Genomic DNA, 20,197 nt, shown 5'->3' with positions numbered 1-20,197 from the left:
GTGAGCATGGCAACATAATAGCTGAACTAAGGAATGAAGCTGAGGGAAAGAGACAACAATAACAGAAGCAGAAAAGAGAATTCAAAGATGAAGGATGAATTTTATAAAACTAATCAGAGAACCAAGAAAGAAACTAAGAGACATTGAAAACAACAGCAGAGACATATGGGTTGACCTCAAAAGATTCAATATACACATTATTGCCTTATGGTGAGGAAGAATGGGAGGAAAGGGAAGAAAGCATACAAAATGGTATAATAGAAGAAAACTTTCCAATTCTATGCAACAGGAAGGACATAAAGATTCAAGATTCCCAGAGAGTTCTAAACAAAATCAACCCAGATCTACAGACACCAAGACACATTGTACTTGGAATGGAATGAAATAAAAATTAAGGATCCTGAAGGCTACAAGAGAAAAAACAGAAAGTCACACAGACAGGAAAATATATGATTATCAGATGATTTCTCCATGCAAGCTTTAAAAACTAGAAGAGAATGGCAACACACCTATCAAGCACTCAATGAAAAAGGCATTCAACCAAGAATAGTGTATCCTGATAAACTGTCATTAAAACTAGATGGAGGGGTAAAAAATCTCCTTAGGCAGCAATAGCTGAAAAAAATCAACTATCAGCAAAACTGCTTTGAAAGTTCAAAAAGGTCTCTATTAAACAATACTGACTTTGGTGCAATACTCCAAACTCAAGTCAGTTTTCTGCTTTCCCTTTTTTTTCTCAATTTATGTTTATGAATAGGATCATCCCATATTAATCTTTTGTTGTGACACAGTATATTAGGATATATATACAATGATAGGAAGCTATACACAACACATGGCTGACGTCAGCCTAGTGACAGAGCATACAAAGATCTGTGCAAATGGCACAGGGATTGTGTGTGGATTGAATGGATTTAAGCACAGACAGCCAGAGGTCTGCCCCCTTTGGTTCCTGCTTCTTCTGCTGCTGAGACTCAGCTGAAAGTTCTCAAGGTGCCCACCATGGCTGCCTCTCCTGGGAACTGAACACATGTGCTTTAGCTAGTTGGTAAACTCTAAGACTTTCCTCTAAAGCCATATGAGTAATCTATATCTCTGCTGATAATTGTTTATCTCATGAGGTTGAATCTTTGGTAACTAATTTATGAGCTTATAAGTCTAGCTTATTTACCCCTGCCTATAATTGCTTATTTTGCTGTATCAAATATATTACATCCCATACTGCTGTACTGATACTTCTGGTCAGATACATGTTGGCTGAGGCTATTAGAGGTGATCGTCATGGCTACTTTTCCTGGGGACTAAACAAGTGTGACTCAGCTAGCCAGTAAACTCTAAGACTCCCTCACATCCACGAGTAATCTATACCTCAGCTGGTTATTGTTTATCTCATGGGACTGAACTTTTGATAACTAACTCATTGACTTTATGGACCTAGTGTACCCTTATACCCATCTGATATTTGCTAATTTTGCAGTACCTAAATATTTGACTTCCACCCTTGTATCACCCCAATAAAGCCTTCAATTGTTTAAACACATTCCCAGCACCCCACAGTTAGTTCCTTATCACCACTCAGTAGCAAAAGTCTTTTAGTTTCAACAGTATTTTTTTTGTAATAGAAGGTATTTTTTATTTTTATTAATGCCTTAATATTGATTTAAAAAATTATTAGACAACAGAGGTATAATTCTGCACTATCCCAATCAACAAAGTTCTGTGTCTCTAATACACCCACTGGAAACTACAGTAGTTCTCCCAAAGTCACGAACATGAATTGATTATTATTTCTAGAATTCTATTTATATATATTTGTTCCCCTTTTTCATATATATATATATATATATATATATATATATATATAATTATTTATTTAAGAAAGGAGACATTAACAAAGTTATAGGATGGGAGGGTACAACTCCATACAATTCCCGCCACCCAATCTCCATATCCCATCCCCTCCCCAATAGCTTTCCCATTCTCTATCCCTCTGGGAGCATGGACCCAGGGTCAACAGTATTTCATGGTGTGTGTATATACTACAACTTTTTCAGCCATTCATTCTGTTGTTGGGCACCAGAGATGCTTCCAGGCTTTGGTTATAACATATTGTCCTGTTATGAACATATATATATATATATATATATATATATATATATATATATATATATATATATATATATATATATATATATCTTTTTGGGTGTGTGTGATTAAGTCCTTAGGATATATCCCTAGGAAAGGTATTACTGGATCATATGGAAGGCCCAGTTCAAGCCTCGTGAGGGTTCACCCAACTGCTTTCCACAAGGGTTGGAACCAACTGACATTTCCACCAGTAGTTCAGTGGGGGTTCCTTTGTCTCCACAACCTCTCCAGCATTTGTTGCTGCTATCATTTTTGATGAATGACATTCTTACAGGAGTAAAGTGGTATCTCATTATTGTCTTTATTTGCATTTCTCTGATAATCAGTGACCTAGAACTATGTTTCATATGTTTGTTGATCTTTTGGACCTCTTCTGTGGTAAATATTCTGTCCATATCCTATTCCTATTTTTGGATTGGGTGACTTGATTTTTTGCTGCTAAGTTTGGTGGGTTCTTTATATAGTTTAGCTATTATCCTCTTGTTTTATATATTACATGTAAAAAATCTCCTATTCTGTGAGGGGCCTCTTCGTTTGTATGGTGGTTTCTTTTGCTGTGCAGAAGCCTTTCAATTTGATGTGGTTCTATTGTTTTATTTTTGTTTTGACCATCCTTGCAATTGGGTCTGTATTATCAAAGATGCTCTTGAGATTTAGATGAGAAAGTGTTCCACCAATATTTTCCACTAAGTATTTGATGGTTTCTAGTATAACCTTCAAGTCCTTCATCCATTTGGAGTTTACTTTTGTTTCTGCTGTTATAAATGATTCAGTTTCATTCTTCTACATGTTTCAATTCAATTTACCAATACCATTTGTTGAAGAGTCCCTCTTTTCATTTAATATTTTGGACCCCTGTGTCAAAAATGAGTTATGTTGCAGTTTATTTATGGGCTTTTAATTTTGTTCCACTGATCTGTGTATATTTTTGTTCTAGTACCATGCAGTTTTGATTATGATAACCTTGCAATACAATTTGAGATCTGGGAGTGTTATGCCTCCATTTCTGTTTCTTTTCCTCAAGATTGTTTCAGATGGTTCTTGGTGTTTTCTGGTTCTAGATAAACTAGTGTAATTTTTTTGTCCTAGTCTCTTAAAGAAACTTGGTAGACCTTGATGGGTATCACATTGAATTTGTATATGGCTCTGGGTATAAATAGTCTGATAAATCACTAATCAATATGAGAAGGGAAAATTAGATTGAATACCTCAAACTTTTTTGTTGCATAAACCAAGTTCTTCATACGTATTCCTTCAATCTAGGCACTTAGTTGTTTCAATTTGTAATATGATTGAATTTCAACAGTGAGCTTAAATTAATACATTTCTAACATTGCCTTCTTCTTTGAAATATTAAATCACCTATAATATTAGACCAGGGAGACCAGAAGCAACTGGTATACTTGTATATAAGACACTGGAAATAGCATTGCATGACATAAATCATGGTAAGGTATTGTACAGTATAGTAAATCCTAACTATTTGGATTTTAAAAGTAAACCAAATTTCCAAATAACTGGGTTTTAACAATAACCACTTCACCCCTGTGAGAATGTCATATATCAGAAATAACAACAACAAATGATGGAGAGGTTTCAGGAGTAGGTTGTGGGGACAAAAGAACCCCCCTGAACGGCTGGTGAAAATGTAAATTGGTTCAACCACTTTGGAGAGCAGTTTTAAAAACTCTCATAAGGTTAGATTTTAACCTACCTTGTGATCCAGCAGTTCCCCTCCTGGGGATATATCCTAAGGAGTCAAACACACTCATCCAAAAAAATACTTGTATATTTATGTTCATAGCAGCACAGTTTGCTAACAACCATAACCTGGAAGCAACCTAGGGGTCCAACAACAGATGAGTGGCTAAGAAAGTTGTGGTATATATACACAATGAATATATACCACACAATATATACTACTCACTTATTAAGAGTAATGAATCCACCTTCTTTACCTCACCTTGGATGGAACTTGAAGGAATCATTGAAATGAGATAAGCCAGAAAGAGAAGGATGAAATTTGAATATGTTAGTATTACAAGCTATTAATTTTGTTATAGTTGATGATGTGTGACTCAAACAGGTATTTACTAAACAATCAGATTAAAGTATTTATGAACAAAATACAATTGCACAAACTTTGACAATTATTAATCATGGGTGATATGTGAAGACATTTCTGTGTTTCAAAAAAATCTTGAGGCAAATTGTTTAAGAATTCTTTCCTGTAGGGCACCAAAGTAAAAACCGTGGGTGAGGGTGAGGGTGGATATTTGGCTTCCCAGGGCAGGGGGTGGGGGGATGGGATGAGACACAGTCTTGTGGTGGTGGCAAAGAGTTTATGTACACTCCTATTAATTTGTAGTCATATAAATCACTACTTAATTAATATGAGAGGGGAAAATTGATTGTATGTCTCAAATTTTTTAAAGCACAGACTGAGTGTTTTTAATACATAGGCTGAGTCTTTGATATGTTGACTCTCTCAAAAGCCTAGACCAGGGAGAACAGAAGCAACCAGTGACACAGCTATATACAAATAATGTCAAAGGACATAAATTATGGTGATCTTGGATATGATACAACATACCCAACAAAGGGATTTTTCAAAGTTAACCCAATTACCAAACAATGTGATTATAACAATAACTATTGTTTTCTTGAACCCTGAGATAGCAGGAACCTCACATTTCCACTATAGAGCCTATATTTCCCCCAGTCCTGGAACCTCTATGGTGGGGCATAATTTCCTGCATGCTCCTCTCAATTCATACCAAATGATATTGCATCTTCTAATCCCACCCTAATCAACACAATGAGTACCACCTCAGCATGCTTCACTTCAGACTGTGTCCAGAGACGTCCAGAGACGTCAGGCATGGAATGTCAACCCTTCAGACTCACTACTCAGGTGAGACCTTTCCTTTCACAGAATTCTCTAATTCCATTCTAGGTGGTTCACTTCCTAACAAATTCCCAAAACCTACATATTGGCCAGGTCCCATAAACTAGGGCAAAATATGTATCTGAAAGCAAAAATACACAATAATCTACAGTGAGTCAGTATAAAGTTCCTAATGAAATAGTAAATAATTGGACTTAGATACCCTCATCACCTACTTTCTATTACAGTTCTCTCACTCACTCCAAAGCTAACCTTAGCAAAACAAGGACTGTAAAAGCTGAACAAGGGCAAGAGACTGGCATACTTTAATTATGACTCTTTAGTCACTATCAGACCACCTCATCAGCTGAAGCCCTATTCTGGGAGTCCTGTGATTCCCAAATAGACATGATGGGTCTAGACCTTGAATAAATCCCTCTCTCTATTGTTGCCAGTCATCTCTACCAGGAACAACAAAATAGAACCCTTTGTGGGCCCCTCATAGGACCTTGCCCTCAACTTGGATCAACAATGGTAGAGAATGTTCCATCCTCCAGTAAGAGGATGGACAACATACTCTATGCTACACCTGAGGAAGATGGGTTGATATTGGGGCAGCTTGGAATGTTCCTACCCATGATCATAGAATGTGAGCTCAGATCTACAGGGATTCAGAGGTCACATAGGCTCCTAAGCTGAATATGGGTCCCAGATCACATCAAACCGATGGGGTTTACAGTCATCAATATTTATACCCCTTTCCCATATTAGGAAGCTACTCTCTTCCCTGATGCAGCTTTCTGGTCCTTTTTCCAGCCATGATATCATCTCCCCAGACAATAACTTGTATCCACCTGCATATCACATTTCAGGCTCAGGGATAAAAAAGAAAAAAAAAAACTATTATAGCCACAGGCCCTTTGGAATATAACTAAAATATGCCTACTAGCTATCTCCAAAATGGAGGATCCCCAAAATTTCATATGCACTATTCCAGCCTTTAGGTCCATGATTGTTCAGAATTTGTATAGCTTTGTAAACTCTTTTCAGCCATCAGGTTCCAGATGCTAAAATGATGTCGCAAGACTTCCCTGGACAGTCGACTCCATCAATGTGTCCTGGAGCTCTGATTATCCAGAACCCCACTCCACTAGGGGAAGAGAGAGGCAGGCTAGGAGTATGGATCGAACTGTCAATGCCCATGTTCAGTGGGGAAGCAATTACAGAAGCCAGACCTTCCACCTTCTGCATCCCACAATGACCTTGGGTCCATACTCTCAGACGGATAAAGAATAGGAAAGCTATCAGGGGAGGGGATGGGATATGGAGATCTGCTTGTGGGAATTGTGTGGAGTTGTATCCCTCTTATCCTATGGTTTTGTTAATGTCTCCTTTTTTAAATAAATAGTTTTTTAAAAATAAATTAAAAAAAGAACTTTTTCCTTTTGAAATTTCTTTGTGGAATTTCCTTTTGTTTGACAGGAAAGACAGCATAATGGTTATGCAAAAACAACTTCCATGCCTGTGGCCTCAGTTATCCCATGTTCAATCTTTAGCACTACTACAAGCCAGAGTTGAGCAGTGGCAAAAAAGAAAAAAAAAAAAAAACATTATTTAGTTGAATCCAATCCCCACCACATCCACACTGGGAAAAGCTTTGATGCTGTGAGAGTTTTTCTATTCTGTCTCTATCTAAAAAATTGATTAAGCTTGGTAGCAAAATAAATAATATTAATAATAACAATTAAATTGTGGTGACAGCCATTTCTTGCAAAGTGGCAAGTAGGCTGTAAAACCAAATAGACAAAGGAAACAAGGTCCACCAAAAATGATGATGGTACTGAAAGAAAACATTTGAAGGAGATAGATCTTGGGACTATATGGGTCCCTATGGAAAGAACACTCCAACAAAAATTCGGAACTGTGCAGAACACCATAGTGGGTGTGTGCCTGAAAAGGTGGGCATATTCAAGGAACTAGAACAACAGATAAACTTATAGGTTATGATATAGGAGTGTTTAATAGAGATAACTGAATAGGAGAACAATTGCATATAGGACTATCTCTAGCAGAGAATTTATACTGAAAACACATAAAACCTAGAAATCACTAAGAAAAAAAAATGCTGGTTACTGACAACCATGTGTTAAGAAGCAGACTTTTAGCCCTCAATTTTTTTTTAATATTTACTTATTCCCTTTTTTGCCCTTGTTTTATTGTTGTAGTTATTGATGTCGTTGTTGTTGGATAAGACAGAGAGAAATGGAGAGAGGAGGGGAAGACAGAGAGGGGGAGAGAAAGATAAGACACCTGCAGACCTGCTTGACAGCTTGTGAAGTGACTCCGCTGCAGGTGGCGAGCCAGGGGCTCGAACTGGGATCTTTCTGCCGGTCCTTGCTCTTTGCTCCATGTGTGCGTAACTTGCTGTGCTACCATAGGACTCCCAGTCTTCAATTTCTGACTCTCTATGAGACTTTTAAAATATTTTGAATAGCAGCAGGGCATGACTGTCAGAATCACTTCACTCCACATTTTCTCTGAGGCTTGACTCTCAGGACCTCCTTTTGGCAGCAAGCATTATTTTACTCTCCATTTCCTCTTTCCTTTCTTTCCTTCTTTCTTTCTCTTTCTTTCTTTCTTTTTATTTCTTTCTTTCCTTCTTTCTTCCCCCCCTCTATCTTTCTTTCTTTCTTTCTTTCTTTCTTTCTTTCTTTCTTTCTTTCTTTCTTTCTGTCTTTGTCTTGGAAAGTTAGAACACCATACCTTTCTATTCCCATATTATTTAATGTTGGATGAGGGTAGTTTCTATCACTATAAAGTGTCTCTCAGTCAGATCGATGAAAGTTTTTATTTTCAGAGCATAAATTTCATTTCTCCCTTTTATCATCATCATCATCATTATCATAATAATAATATTACTTTTAAAAATTCTTTTCTGTAGTGTGTATTTAAATAAGTAGTCTGAGACCAAGCTGAATACAGATGATTTGTGCACTTTTGTGTTGGTTTTATACTTCAAGCTTTTCTATTATGCAGTGTCATCTTGTGTCTCTCTTCTGATGTACCAGTGACATGCCCAGCACGTATCCTCTTATCCCTCACTGAATAAGAGAAAAACGAGCACAATGGATTGCTGACCTAAAAAGAAACACCCAAAAGAAAAATGGGGAAAACATTGATATGAACACTTGGTGGGAAAGAAAATAATAAACAAATTAAAAGGTATTTATTAGACTTTATTGGGCATCAGAGACATGCAATTAAAACCACAACATGAACACAGACTGGTTAAGATGAAAGTGTAGGCAACAGTATGATTGTTTGTCGTTGTTGGCGATGTGCATTGCATACATATTAAAATTATACATATCTTTGACACCAGCAGTTCTATATATCTAATTATCTTTTTCCCTCTCCCTCATCCCACTTTATATAGCTACAGAGAGACAATGAGACAAAGAGGCAGAGGGGAAAAGGAGAGAGAGTGAGAGAGAAAGAGAATGAGACTATAACAATGGGGGCTGGGCTTGAGCTCAGGTCATACACACTGAAAGCAACAAACTAAGTGAACTAGCCCCACTTCTTAGTATTTCATTCAACCGAAAACAATGTAAATGAGCACCAAACATCAGAACAAGGACCATCTTAATTTTAGCACTATTTTAAACAACCAAAATCTGAGAAGTACCCAAATGTCCAATAATGGGAAAATGGTCAACTACTAAAGAGCAGTGAGAGTAACAAGTAACATAGATGAAACACACACACACACACACACACACACAAACACACACCAAAATAAATACAACAAATTACGATGTGATATCACTTATGTAAAATTCACTAAAAAAACTAGTCTAGTTTTGTTGAAAGAATTTGTGGTTCCCTTTGTGGGAGAAGGAACTAGAAAAGGAAGTTGATCCAAAGAAACTATTAAACAAACAAAGAGACCCCTCACAGAATGGGAGAAGATCTTCACATGCCATATATCAGACAAGAAACTAATCACCAAAATATATAAAGAGCTCAGCATACTTAGCATCAAAAAAGCAAATGACACCATCCAAAAATAGGCAGAGGATATGAACAAAACATTCACTACAGAGGAGATCCAAAAGGCTAACAAACATATGAAAAACTGCTCTAGGTCACTGATTGTCAGAGAAATGCAAATTAAGACAACATTAAGATATCACCTCACTCCTGTAAGAATGGCACACATCAAAAAGGACAGCAGCAACAAATGCTGGAGAGGTTGTGGGGACAGAGGAACCCTTTTGCATTGCTGGTGGGAATGTAAATTGGTCCAGCCTCTGTGGAGAGCAGTCTGGAAAACTCTCATAAGGCTAGACATGGACCTTCCATATAATCCAGTAATTCCTCTCCTGGGGTTATACCCCAAGGACTCCATAATACCCAACCAAAAAGAGGTATGTACTCCTATGTTCATAGCAGCACAATTCATAATAGCTAAAACCTGGAAGCAACCCAGGTGCCCAACAACAGATGAGTGCCAGAGAAAGCTGTGGTATATATACACAATGGAATACTATGCAGCTATCAAGAACAATGAACCCACCTTCTCTGACCCATCTTGGACAGAGTTAGAAGGAATTATGTTAAGTGAGCTAAGTCAGAAAGATAAAGATGAGTATGGGATGATCCCACTCATCAACAGAAGTTGACTAAGAAGATCTGAAAGGGAAACTAAAAGCAGGACCTGACCAAAGTGTAAGTAGGGCACCAAAGTATAAACCCTGTGGTGAGGGGTAGACATGCAGCTTCCTGGGACAGTGGTGGGTGGGAGTGGGTGGGAGGGATGGGTCACAGTGTTTTGGTGGTGGGAATGGTGTTTATGTACACTCCTAGTAAAATGTAGTCGTATAAATCACTAGTTAATTAATACAAGAGGGGGAAAATTAATTGTATGTCTCGAAGTTTTTCAAAACACAAACTGAATCTTTTTAATATATAGGCTGTATAATTCATATGCAGACCCTCTCAAAAGCCTAGACCAAGTAGATCAGAAGCAACCAATAGCACAGCTATATACAAGATACTGGGTACTGTACAGCAAACTCTAACAAAAGGACTTTTCAAAGTTAACCCAATTACCAAATAATGTGATGATAACATTAACTATCCATTGTCTTTTTGAACCCTAAGACAGCAGGAACCTCACATCTCCACTATGGAGCCTCTACTTCCCCCAGTCCTGGAACCATTGGATAGGGCCCACTTTCCCATATGCCTCTCCCAATCCATATCAAATAATATTGCATCTGCCGATCACAACGTAACACAACAATTGCCACCTCAACATGTTTCACTTCAGACTTTGTCCAGAGACTTCACGTGTGGAATGACAACCCTTCAGCTTTATTACTCGGGTGAGACCTTTCCTTTCATGGTATACTCTAATTCCATCTCAGGTGGTTCACTTTCTAACATAGTCCCAGAACCTAGATATACACCAGTTTCTGTGAGAGAGAGAGCATATGTTCACACGTATCCGTAAACTACTGCAAAATATATACCTGAAAACAGAAGTACACTAGAGTTTGCAGTGAGTACCCCCCTAACACTTCCTCTCCACTATTCCAAGCTTTGGGTCCATGATTGCTCAACAATTTGTTTGGCTTCGTATGTTAACTCTCTTTTCAGTCGCCAGGTTCCAGATGTCATCAGGATGCTGGCCAGGCTTCCCTGGACTGAAGACCCCACCAATGTGTCCTAGAGCTCAGCTTCCCCAGAGACACACCCTACTAGGGAAAGAGAGAGGCAGAGGAGTATGGACCGACCAGTGAACGCCCATATTCAGCGGGGAAGCAATTATAGAAGCCAGACCTTCCACCTTCTGCAACCCACAATGACCCTGGGTGCATGCTCCCAGAGGGATAGAGAATGGGAAAGCTATCAGGGGAGGGGGTGGGATTTGGAGATTGGGTGGTGGGAACTGTGTGGAATTGTACCCCCTCCTAACCTATGGTTTTGTTAATTAATCCTTTCTTAAATAAAAATTTTTAAAAAAGAAAAGGAAGTTGAATGGTTGGTAGGATTGTCGGGGGGTGGTAATGCTCTACTTCTTGATTTGGTTGTTAGTGTAGTGGTTTTTTCAATTTGTGAATAGACACCAAGCTGAATACTAATGATTCATGCACTTTTGTACATCTGTATTATATTCTCACAGAATACTCTTTTAACTCATATAGGGGCATCTCCCCCCCACACACACACCTTCTGAGATGCCAGATGACATATCTGAAACTTTTACCCTTATATCTCATGCTGAATAAGAAACACAGAAGAACATAATGTATTGTTGGCCTAAAAAAGGAAAAAATATTAAAAAAAAAAAAAGAACTGGTTTCTCAATTCACAGTTGCAACTCTATGTTGAACAATACATAGCAAGTTCTGAGGCTCATGGAAGGGGTAAATTGCTCCCAATGAATGTGTAAAACTGTAAATAAGAAGCAAAATATCACAGCTTGTTTCCTCTCAGCACTGTTAATAATGCTTATTGCTGTATTTTATGCCACAGAACGTTTTTATATAGTGTCATTATGCCAGTTAAAAAGTAGCATAATTTTGACAGTCACTAAGTGGAGCTATGGTGTGTGGTATTACTAGAGATTGAACTTGCAACCTCAGATCTTCAGACATGACCGTCTGTTGAATAAATCACTGTGCTGTCTCTTTTCACCACTTGACAGTCATCAGACTTCAAAATAAATTGGGATTGAAAATTTTAAATGTAGAGACTATGAGAGCTTTAAAAGTCCATTTTTTTCAATGTGGAGGCCACTGATGCATCTTTAAGTTGTAAGCATCTTAATTTCAACAGATACTTCAGACTTAATTTCTAACATATGAATATTGATCACTGTAATCCACATAAACAAGAAGCTCCTTTTACTCCTCTTAAAAAAATAAATTTCTTGTATTTGGGAGCTACTCTCTGCCTTGATCCAGCCATCTAGCCCTATTCTCAACCTTGACACCATCTTCCCAGACAATACTCCTAGCCCACCTACATGTTAGCTATCAGGCTCAGGCAAAAATTCGTAAAGTCATGGACCCCTTGGAACATATTTAAAATAAACTTCCTAGCTTTTCCCACACAAAGACCCTTAGCTCCACCTAGTATTTTCTTACCTTTAGGTTCCCAATTACTAAACAACTTGTTCTGCTTCATATCTTACTGGTTTTCAGCCACCAAGCTGCAAATGCTACCATGACATTTTGACTTCTCTGGGCAGAAGACCTCTCACCAATGTGTCCTGGAACTCCACCTCTCCAAAAGCTTATCTTACCATGGAAAGATAGAAACAGTCTGGAAGTATGGATCAACCTGTCACTACCCATGTCCAGCAGAGAATCAGTTACAGAAGCCAGACCTTCCACCTTCTGAACCCCATAAAGAATTGTGGTCTATGCTCCCAGAGGGATAAACAATAGGGGACTAATGGAGGGGATGGGATTCAGGACTCTGGTGGTGGGAATTGTATGGAATTGTATCCTTCTTATTGTACAGTCTTGCTAATCATTTTTAATCACTAATAAAAAAGAGTAGAAAGAATTTTTGAGACCAAAAAGTAAGAAAAACACTATGTATTATCTCTGCCCATAATAGGTCCATTTCTTCCTCTGACCTCATAGGGAGTCACTGCTTTAGATTTCTAAGCTACCATTTAAAGCCCTATGTTCCTGAGCCATCTTTCTTTGTTGCTTTGGAAGCTGCTTTTCAGTGACCTAGGGAACTGACCAAAGTTATCTTTTCTCCTTGACCTTGTGAATGTTCTATTTGGTTTCCTTCCTTTTTGCTCCTCTACTTATTTATTTGTTCTTGTAACTTTTTATCTTTCATTTCTACTATACATGTTTTTCCTTTATTTTTATATGTAATTTCTTCTTTTTTAAAAGCTTTCTTTCTTTCTTTAAATTTATTATTGTATAGACACCAAGAGAAATTGAGAAGGGAGGAGAGATAGAGACGGAAAGAGACAGATAGCTCTGCTTCTCCACTTATGAAGTTTTCTTTCTGCAATTGGGGACCAGGGGCTTCAGCCTTAATTTTTTCTTTATAAAGAAATTTCTTTGTTTTTGTCTGGTATTGTGCTTACAGAATAACTCATCAGGTAAACTTTGAACTTACTTTATCATAAACTTATACTAGCCAAACCTTTAACCAATGGGTTTCATAGTGAAGTCATGTTTTAAGATATCTTGATTCCAAGAGTAGCTAACATTAAGACTAATGATCTGTGTGACCATTCAGCCATCACTACTGAAGCAATACATATTGACTATGGCTGGGCCCTAGACATCATTAGAAAAGCTGAACTGGCCAAGGTGAAGTAGGTCCAGCATATTTCATCTGGGAAAGCAACAGAATGAAGATTAGTGATAAGAGGCAACAGAACTCCTCTAGCCTCCACAGTCTACCCCACAAAGCTGAGCCATGAAGGCTTAGATCATCCCAACATTGTGAAATCTTTGAAGATGCACAAATGGAGAAACCATCTGCCTTCTCTGAGTGCCCAGTGGCTCATAATAATAGGAATGAAAAGAGATTGAAGGCAGTTCCACTAGATAGTGCCAGTTGTGCAAATTGTCTTCAGAAGAATGTTGTTCATTCTGAAGGTCTGAAGGCAAAAGCTGCTCTTAAACACTAGTGTGAACATTGAGATTGGAAACCCTGACTTCAGCAATAAAGTAATTGTAACAACAAAATGAATTATCTTTTGTGGCAACCCCACTTTGAATTACCATAGCTCTTCCATGGAAAAAGGATGGGCTGTCATCTTTAAGTACAGTGTTCAGTAGATTCCTGCCTTTTGATGAACAGAAATTCAAGAAAGTAGGGGAGAACATAACAGATTATGTCATTTTCTTTTCTACATGTCAGTACAATGTGAAAAGTTGACTGAGAAATTTCTCACCCTCAATTCAAGAGGCATGTAAGAGCAAATTGTGAAGGATTCTTGGATTACTGTGAGTCATGAACACGAGGAACTAAAACCCAACATGGATCATATTTCCCTTGACTATAACCACCCCCAACAGACTGAATCCATGAGTCCATGGGCTACACAAGAAAGGAAAGATCCATAACTCCTGATAGGCCAGAAATACAAGAGGTAATGGCCACATATCTGTGCCCGGGTTTTAAGACATCTGTACTGAGGGGCTAGCCCATCACCGTGAAGCCTCAGCCTTTAACTAATCTAACCCAGAGCAGTACTTCTTTCCACATCCACAAAGTAAGGAGGGGTGTTTCTGCCAAAAAATAGCAAGGAATAGCATCCTAAGTGGTCTTGCATTGTCCCATTGCTTCTCTGAGCATACTCAGGACATACAGATCCAGAGGAGAAGAAGAGGATGGGGCAGACAACAACTTCACAGTCAGTGTGTCTATCAGTCCTGCCTTCCTGTCCACAAAGACCTCTTTAATAAAACAAGTAAGAATAGGAATTCCCCACTTTTGGAGAGAACCTCCCTTCAGTATGACCAAAGCAGATCCTTGCCAGGATCCAGGACCCCTGACCTACTTCTGCCCACCTCCTCCCAACTTTCAGTTATATTAGGACTCATTTAAATGAGTCCAGTTTAACACCATGAGATATAGGAGTTACACTCCTATGAACAGTATACCTGAAGATCTGCGTAGTATACCCCTCCTCCTCTGCCAGCATGATCTGTGGCCTCAGATCTCTCCACAAAGACAGCAGAGGTAATATAGGCCTGAGTAAATCCAAAGGCAACTTCAGACGACTGGAGGCTTGAACAAAGGTTAGACCAGGGGCCTCAGCACCCCTCATGACAAAGTCTTGGCAGGTAACCTTTGGGAGTTTCTTCCAGAAATTCAAACTCAAATCTATAGGAAAGAAATGTTTGTTCAAGATTTACCAGGAGGAAGCTAAACAAGCCTGAAAGCACAAACTGAGGGAACTGAGTATTCAAGAGATGAGCAGCAGGAGCAATGACAGAAACAACCCCAATGTCCAAAGCAAGCTCATTGCACTGCAGGTGCAGCATATAGGTGAGAATGCATGGGTCTAGGGGGAGCTGATAATTGGGTAGGGCTCTACTCCACAGCTCAGGGCAGCTGAGCAAGACTCAGGTTGCAGGTCACAACAACTCCAATTCTGCACTCTGTCCGTCAGCCTCCAGAAACAGCTTCGTCAAAATAGCCAGCTCTGGTGAACCAGTCAAAAGGCCCTCCAGCTTCAGGCATTACCGGCCAAAGTGGGCTGAGCCATGACCTGGCCAGCATGTACTCAGAAGCATGGATTTCTCTGAAGTCTTCTTTTCCATCTTGCTGGGAAGAGGAGGTGACTCTGTAAAGCAAGCATACAGAATGTCAAATGAAGACAGAGGCCTGCTGCTCAGGAACTACTAACAGGCAGCTGACTGCCATCATTTGCATTTTGTTGAGGCTCTAAGAAGCAGATAGTGAGAAAGTTGTCCAGCACAAAGAGAAGCCACCCAGCTGCTGACTGGAAGTCACTGGCCAGCAACCACTATTTCCCTTTGCTCCACTGGGACCGAGGGGATGGCTCTGGTCATAGCTGGAGCACTCTTGAGCTAGGTTAGCCAATGTCAGACTCTCCCCACCTCACTTCTACTTCTGTGCCCTCCTTCCTTTGTTCCCCTCCAACCAAAGCACTGAGGGTGGTCTGTCCCTGACTCAGGATTCTGTGGAGGTGAGGCTGGTACAGCTGAAGTGAGGGTCAAGGTCTCTGGCCTCCTACCCTAAACCTTCTTTCATTCCTCTTCCTCAGAGATGGTCATCTCTCCAAAGATGCTGTACAAGGATTATTTTTTTCTTTTCTTCTTAAATAGTTTCTTCTTTTTTAGTTTTTTATTAGTGATTCAATATTAGTTTACAAAATTATATGTCAACAGGGCTACAATTCCACACCATTTCCACCACCAGAGTTCTGAAACCCCAAGTCCCTCCATTGCAAACCACTGTCATGGTTTTCTCACTGTTGCAGACATGGGTTAGCTATGATCTCTACAATTATCTGCCTACATTTGTACATAATTGCCCCTTTTTCTTCCAGGTCCAGTCGTCTTTTCCCTTCCAAGCTACACATAACCCTGTTACTCCATCCAAATATCTCTTCCTGCGATGCTGGTGTAGTGGTGTCATGCAAGATTCCCAAATATCACTTCTCTTTTCATCCTCTCTCTCTCAGGGACCTGACAGAGCTGGAGTTCAGAGTCCTCTTATCCTCTTTCTCCCCCACTGGGAGTATGGATCAGAATTGTTTATGGGGTGCAGAAAGTCAGAGTTCTGGCATCTGTAATTGCTTCTCTGCTAGACTTGGGCATTAGCAGTTCGATCAGGGATTATTTTTTCTATCCTCATCCTCCTCCCCTAGTTGCTCCCCTAGTCTATCAGTATGGAGAGGACCACAGGGCCAACTTACTCTTCTAGTGTCAACTGGGTTGTTTTGTCTGCCAGATGACAGGAACTATGAGCATTTTTTCATCCTGGGAGAGACTTTTTGTCTAAAAGTATCCAAAATTTTCTGCCCTCTTCCCCATTGCCTCCTTTTGGGTAGCAATGATCTGGGCACTGGGTAGATGCAAAGCAGTCACTTCATCCTATCCCCACTCTGTCCCCTTATCTATTTTCCTATGCCCCTTCCAGATAGTACTGTCTACCTGTCCTTTAGGAAACAGGTGAGATAAAACTGGCTCCTTCCTGTTCATTCATGAGTAGTGTCAAGATGCTTACAAACACTAACTGGTGGTGGCCACAGAATTAATTCCTCAATTTATTTCAGCAATTGATCAATTAGAGAAGGTGAATGTTGCTGTCTCATTCACTACTACCATGCAATCACTCCCACATACCTATTCTCAAACTGGGTTTATCAGCAGTCAAGTCTTTGGGTGGTAGAAATGAGCTTGAACAAGATCAATGCTCCTGGCTCATGTCCTGCCCTAGGTTCCTACTTAGACCAAGGATTCCTCCCTCTCTTCTCAACTTCTTGTCCTCTGAATTAACTCTAATGCCTCCAAATGGTGTTGAAGGGCATAACTTAATTTCTTAAAAGGAAGGATCATCTGAACCACTCATAGTAGCCCTTCCCTGTCCAAGCTCTTAACCTGTACTTAGCTTTCCCTGGGTATTAAACACAAAAATGCTTGAAGAGGTACAGTCAAAAAATTTTTGACTAGAGGGCCTAGTCAAAAAATTAATATTTTGAGATAAATGGTGTGGCATTAGAGTTTTCATAGAGCACTGGCATATGCTAACTCCTGTTTTATTATGTTTTCTATGGTTAATAAAATGTTTAGGGGGAGGAGAGTAGAAGAAGCAAAGGGTCACCTGGATATAATGCCATAACCCATGAAATGGTGATTGTAGATTGGACAAGAATTGTGAAAGAAAAGTGGGAAGAAGAATGTGTCCTCTGATGGTTTGTACAAGATGATTTCTCTGACTGGTTTGGTTTTTGACAGATTTTTTCAGGATACTTTCTCCCTCCCAGACCTAGTATAAATAAATACCAAACACCTTCTAGTTAATATTAAAGTAGTAAAATGGCAAAGGATAGCTGATGTATTAGCAAGTGTAGAACTAAAGAAGATATGATAAGGGGGGCAATAGGATCAGCAGTTCTAGAGTTTAGACTGCAACAGGAAATGGGTTAGGTCAATTACTATAAGATGTTACAAAGACAATCATAAAACTGCCAACATAAATGGAGAAGAAGGCTCTGATATACAATGTCACTGATCATGACCACACAGCACAATTCATTCAATGTGAATATCCCTACCAGAAATCAAAAGACTGCACTGCTTGCACCAACCATCCATTCCAGACTGCACTCTTAATCTATGCCTAAGTGTGTGTGTGTGTGTGTGTGTGTGTGAGAGAGAGAGAGAGAGAGAGAGAGAGAGAGAGAGACAGAGAGAGAGAGATATTATTTTATTATTTCTCCTGTCCCCCAGTAATAGTCACTGGAACTATCACTCTGGGTAGAGTTTTTCAGGTAGGAAACACACACACACACACACACACACACACACACACACACACACGGGGGCAGGGAGAAAGAGAGAGAGAGAGAGAGAGAGATGCTACTGTATCCAAATTACCCACAGTGAATTGGGAGCTGTGGTTCTCCATGGGGATGGGGATGGAGACACAGACCTTTGGTGATGAAAGTGGCAGAAAAAAAAAAAAAAGCTTTTGCAGAGTTTTTTTTCCCTCAGTCACATCGAACAGCCTCTAGTTTATGTTTTATTCAATCAGTATAAAAACTCTTCCATGCAAAAATGCCAATCGCTATAAAAAGAGAGAGATAATTCAATGTCTAAAAGAGCCTGGTGGAACTTATGGGCTGAAGATAAAAGAGGCTCTCAGGGTATAGGGAATAAGTTCAGACTAGAAGAGAAAGGATGCCTACAGCAGGGCTTACTCACTTAGTAGGTACAACAGACAGTGCCAAGGGCATGGGACACATTTTTTTTTTTAATCTTTAAATTCCTCTTAAAAGCCAGGAGGAAAATTAACATAAAACAATGAATGGATAGCAATGAATTCAGTATGGATTACACACCTCTTTGTACCAATGCAACTGTCAAATGTATGTTTCATGCTTTTTAAAATGATAGTGTATACTAATAGAAAATGAAGATGGCTAAGATCTGTGATGCTTATTTATTTTAAAATTTATCTGTTTTGAGGCTGAACTGTGGTGCATGTGCTTGAACACACGTTACAAAATTCATTTAAATTTTTTTGAAAGAGACAGAAATTGAGAAAACATTTATAACAGAGACATCAACAAATGAACAGTGAGTATAATCAAAATGTATATATATTCAGAGCACCTTACCTGCAACACAGAAGGCACTTCTAAGGTATGTCCAAGTGGTGTGGTTTCTGAGGATAAGAAATCACTCGAATGCTGGCCAAAATGTAAAAAAATAAATAAGATAAATAAAATAAATAAGATAGTCTCCCTTTATTAGCATTATAAGTGATGTGCTGAAAGCAGTACAGTTTCTCTCTCAAGTCAGTCACATATTGCTAATCTAGATAACGGATAAATAATGATTAAGTTATTAGTTGATAAATAGTAGTACCTATCACCTATTTTATACTTTTTTATGGCACCAGGATTTGGGATTACAGCTGTGAACAAAATGATACAAATTTCACCTTTGCAGAATCTATGATTTAATAACTTCAATAATTTTAGATTTTGCACAATGATAAGATGAGAGGAGTAGGTCAAATCTAGACTCAGAAGGTAGAAAAACAAAGAAATGGCACTGTTCATTCCCCCATTTCTTTTTTTTTTCCATTTTCAGAGAAATTTTATTTTTATTTATTTCTTAATATTTAGTGGTTTTTTAAAATTTATAAAAAGGAAACACTGAAAAAACTATAGGATAAGGGGTACAACTCCACACAATTCCTCCATTTCTTACCTCCAAGGTAGTTATAGGAATGACAAACTCAGAATATGGAAGGAAATCCATGAGCAGAACATGCAGGGGAATCTGGAAAGTAACACATTATTTGTGAAAACGAGACCACATCTGGGAGCTGGTGAATTCTCTGGAATCCTCTTTCTTCTGCAGGTAAAAATTTTAATTTAATTTTTAATTAATTAAATTTTAATTTAATAAAATTTTTAATTCCACTTCTCAAACCATTTGTTTTAAAGGGACTCAAAATAATATAGTTCTAGTCTAAGTCATTTGACACTAAACAAAACCCGAAATGTTCTCAACTCACCCCCACCCCTACCCCTGTTCATAGTCCTTTTTATTATTTTATGTTTTTGAATTATCTTAATTCATTGGATATAGACAGCCAGAAATTGAGAGGAAAAGGGTGATAGAGAGGGAGTGAAAAAAGAGAGACACCTGCAAGCAACACTGCTTCAACACTCACAGTGCTTTTGCCGGGCAGATAGAGACCAGGGTCTCCAACCCGGGCCCTTGCTCATGGTAACATATGAGCTCAATCAGGTGCGCCACTACACAGCCCCAATTCCTCTTCATATTTAACATATTTAACATCAGTGATAAATCTTGCTTCTAGATTAACAAAATGCAATTATCCCTTTTACTAACTGAAAGCTTTTTTCCTTCACAAGACAGCTCTTTAGGAAGTATCTAA

General features: G+C 38.8%; 2 long non-coding RNA genes across 3 annotated transcripts in view; both read right to left on the bottom strand.

The window, feature by feature from the left end:
- The window catches only part of LOC132538679 (uncharacterized), a 210,340-nt gene that overhangs the window by 132,484 nt on the left and 57,659 nt on the right, over positions 1–20,197 (bottom strand). The window lies entirely within an intron of this gene.
- LOC132541948 (uncharacterized) lies at positions 7,865–19,571 on the bottom strand. Of its 2 annotated transcripts, none has more exons than XR_009553058.1 (4): positions 19,501–19,571; positions 18,903–18,974; positions 14,692–15,377; positions 7,865–8,173 (listed from the first exon to the last, which is right to left on the bottom strand). It is a non-coding gene; the product is annotated as an uncharacterized LOC132541948 (long non-coding RNA). The 2 variants fall into 2 exon arrangements; XR_009553062.1 differs by having other exon boundaries at positions 7,865–8,136.

This window comes from Erinaceus europaeus, chromosome 1 (assembly GCF_950295315.1).
Source record: "Erinaceus europaeus chromosome 1, mEriEur2.1, whole genome shotgun sequence".
Taxonomy (NCBI): domain Eukaryota; kingdom Metazoa; phylum Chordata; class Mammalia; order Eulipotyphla; family Erinaceidae; genus Erinaceus; species Erinaceus europaeus.
This window is presented reverse-complemented; position numbering and strand designations above follow the sequence as displayed.